Consider the following 3,891-nt stretch of genomic DNA (forward strand, 5'->3'; position numbering starts at 1 on the left):
GAGGTAGTGTAGAACACTCTGGATTGGCCTTGATGCATCTGAACCCCCTCCAACCCAAAGAACACAAATACGTGGTTTCTGAGCCCCCTCCAAGGCTACCTTTCTATGCTTCCCCATTCTTAATAAATCCTTCCTCTTCAGTAGTTTTCTTTCCTGGGAGCAGCAGCTCAGGGGCCCTGGAAGGTGCTTGCCTTCCCCTTCCTCCTCCCACTGGCCCCTGGGGGTTCCTGGGGTCAGGAAGTGATGGAGCCCTTGGTGTTGCACCAGAAGATGCCTGGCCAGGGCTAAGAGCAGCTGGCCCAGCCCGGCAGCAACTATGGAGAATGCACCAGTGATGCCAAGGAGCCCAAAGAGACTGGGAGTGCAGACAGTGCAGACTGAGACCCCTTTTTCCTTCTCCATCCCCCTCAATGTACTAGTGTCTAGACAAATCCTCACTACCAGCCTGTTTCTCACCATTTCAGAAGTCATTGCTCCCCTCACTCTTGTCTCCACAGCTCCTTGGAAACAGGGGCCTGAAATGTTGGGCCTGTCCCAATGCCTTCCCAGAGACATTATAGTTGGGAAATGCTGGGTTGCAAGGATCCATTTGTCATGGGGCCAAGCATGGGATAGCAAGGTGCCAGGGCTGGTTCCCAAGCTGTGGGCGCCAGCCTTCTGAGGGAGCACACAGCTCTCCAGCATTCTGCCCCATTCAATGGACAGTGGCTGCAGGTCTGACTCGGGGTTGCCAATGTCCAAACATTTTAAGCCTGGGTGCCTCGGTTAAAAGGGAGCTGGACTCCCCTTCCTTTGCACTTTCACTGGCATACTCTGGGCACAGAATCACAGAATCTGAGACTGGGAAAAGACCGTAGCCATCAATCTAATCCAAAGCCTTCTTTGTATAGATAAGGAAGTTGAAGCACAGAGGGGGGAGTGAGAAGGGTCACATAGGTCTGGAGGGGCTGCTCAGGTCCCCTGACTGTACATGCAGAATTCTTGCCATTACGCCATCTCAGAATAGAAAATTATTTCTTTTTATTTCCGTCTGTAAGTTTTACTCATTTGGATAATCTGTTGTCTGTCTTTGGTTTGATGTCATGAGGGTGATGTTCTGACTTGGGCAGGACCTGGATTCCAGCGAGGCAGAGCTGCACAAAGTTACGGGCCTCGTGGCAAGGCAAGAGTCAGGATGACTGGCGCTTGCCCAGCATGCAGCGGGTGACAAAGTTCCTTCACAGGTCTCAGTTTTCTCTGAGGCCACTCAATGGCCAAGCACTGGGTAAGAATTGACAGGGAAAAAAGACCTAATTGTTCATCATAAAATATCAATCCGGGAGGAGTTTCTGGGGGTAAATCCTCCACCACGGTCAGCTGGAATGATAATAGTGACAGATCATAGACACATAGATATACTGTATACAGACAATAGAACGTGTAGATACATTGTATCTTTGTCAAGCTTTGTCGGCCTTGGGCCAAGACCTGGCCTCCTCCCCAAGCTACCAGAGAAGGGCATTTTCTTCCTGGTCAAAATGGTCTTACCTAAAGATCTTCCTTCTTTCCATTAGGCCCAGGGTGACAGCTGGCTCCAAAGTAGGATCCTCACCCCACCATCCTGGTGAGTACTCAAGTGAATCATCTGGTCTTTTCTGGGGGAGCCAAGAGGCCATCAACTGAACTCCAGGCTTCACAAATGGACTTTATTTGTCTGACAGGAAGAAAGAAAATAATCCTCTTGGTCTGTGGTGGCAGAAGAACAACACAGTTTGCTCAGTCTTCGGCCCTAATACCCAGGAGGACTACAGGATGGGAGATAAGCCCATGGTTCCTGAATGTGGGTGGTTCTCTCTGTCTGCCTGTGTTTGGGGCTGCTAGGGCACAGTCCTCTCACCATATCTTTGTCTCTCCACTTGTATCATCTCTTCTTTTTCTGCAGCTTGCCTTTGTATGGCTCTGTCTCTCCTTTCTCTGTGGAACCCCACTCCCCACCTCTGAAAAGGAGTCTGCAGTGGGGGTGAAGGTGAAGAAACTCCATTTCCGTTCAGGTCCAATGCCACAGAAATTGGATTAACAGAGGAAATTGTAAGCACCATAATGGAACCTCAACTTTGGAGCTACCTTGGCTTCCTTTGTGTGAGCATTCCTTCAGTGATTCAGATTCCCATCCCTCAACACATGCTTATCCTACTTGATGGGATAGACATTAGCTCTGAAGCCACTGGGCTTTAACTCTGGCCTTTATTTTCCCACAAATCTTTCAAAGAAAATCAGAATCAAAATTTTAGTCATCAGGTAACTGAGAGGCCCCTGAGTCCAAGCTCTTTCAGAGTAAAAATGCTCCCTACTACAGAGCCAACAGATGGCAAGCCAGTCAGGAACTGCCCCATCCAGATCTCCATAATGAGGAAGCTTTACCACCTGCCCTGGAGCCTGAAGAGCCTGCCCTCAGGGACCAAGCAGACCAAGGCCCTCAACATCTAACCCGAGGTGGTGGTGAACACAGCACAGTAAGAGCAGGCAAGCATGTTTGCTTGATGCCCAATGCTGATAGACTTGGCTCTTCTCAGCCATGCACGGATCTAAAACAACTCCAAGAGACTCATGATGGAAAATGGTGTTGACCCCCAGAGAAAGCCCTGGGTCCCGAACCCACATCAAAGCGGACTGTTTGTTCTTTTGTATTGTTTTGATTCTTCTTTCGATGGTTCCTCTCGATGGTTTTAATTCTTCTTTACAACATGACTCATGTGAAAATGTTTAATATGATTATATATGGAGAGCCTATATCAGATTGCACGCCATCTTGGGGAGGGAGGAGGAGAGAGAGGGGGAGAAAAATTAAAACTCAAAATCTTATGAAAATGAAGGTTGAACACGAAAAATATTTTTTTGAAAAACTAAAGAAAGAAAAGGCAAATGTGTGGGATACAGAAAAGCCTCGGGACAGCTTCAGGAACTGATGCAGAGTGAAGTCAGCAGAGCTGAGAAAGCCAAGTGTCCTAGATGTTTGAGAAGCTGCCCCTCCCACCTTGGCATAGGGTGGGGGGAGGGGTCCACGGTCAGGTAGATTTCACATATTTTCAGACTTTTTTTGGTGCATTGGTTAGCTAGGCTGATTCTCTCTCTCTCTCTCTCTCTCTCTCTCTCTCTCCCCCCCCCCCCCCCATCTTTAAAATACTATTTGTTATATGGGATGGCTCTCTGGGTGAAGAATAGGAAGGGATACTTGGGGGATGGAGAAATCAAGGTAATGTAAAAAAAACCCAAAAGACATCAGTAAAAACTTACTTTTAAAAAAAAGAGGAAAGGAAGCACAGCTGCATTCATTTCCCTGGCCGCACTGGAGCCCCACCCCACAGAGCTGAGAGAAACCTTCCTTCTGGTCCGCTTTCTCAAGAGGACCAATCTACCACACAGATATCCACAGCCAGTCTCACATCCCTTTCACTTCCCTTCCCAGGCTCCCAGTGGTGTCCATTATTTCAGCCATTCCTCAACAGAACCCCAAGAAGTTCAATCAATCAATCAATCAACCCACTATGCAGCAGGCTCTTTGCTGAATGCTGGGAATTCAGACAAAGGTAAAGACAAGTCCTGCTTTCTAGGAGCTCAAAGTCTGTTAGGGAGACAACATGCACAGACTTGCTGTAAGCAAGTTAAAGTACAAATAACTTCGGAGATAAGGCCCAAGCACCAGGGGCATCCAGGAAGGCTTCTGGGAGAAGTGGGGATTTTAGCTGAAACAGGAGGGAAGCTGAGGAGCCCCGAGGCAGCAGCGAAGAGGGGGAGCATGCCAGGAGAGAGAGGCTGGATTTCAAGCCAGGTCTGTCTGCTATGCCATGAGTAACACCACCTTCATGAATTCCATTTGAGAGGTGAGAAAAATTGAGGCCCAGACAGGGATTT

General features: G+C 48.4%; 1 long non-coding RNA gene across 1 annotated transcript; it reads left to right on the forward strand.

Annotated features, from left to right (window-relative positions):
* Positions 1 to 708: 708 nt before the first annotated feature.
* On the forward strand, positions 709 to 3,133 carry LOC140511868 (uncharacterized). Its single transcript, XR_011969696.1, has 3 exons — positions 709 to 1,264; positions 1,554 to 1,603; positions 1,701 to 3,133. It is a non-coding gene; the product is annotated as an uncharacterized lncRNA (long non-coding RNA).
* Positions 3,134 to 3,891: the final 758 nt, after the last annotated feature.

Source organism: Notamacropus eugenii, chromosome 6 (genome assembly GCF_028372415.1).
Source record: "Notamacropus eugenii isolate mMacEug1 chromosome 6, mMacEug1.pri_v2, whole genome shotgun sequence".
NCBI classification, from domain to species: Eukaryota; Metazoa; Chordata; class Mammalia; order Diprotodontia; family Macropodidae; genus Notamacropus; species Notamacropus eugenii.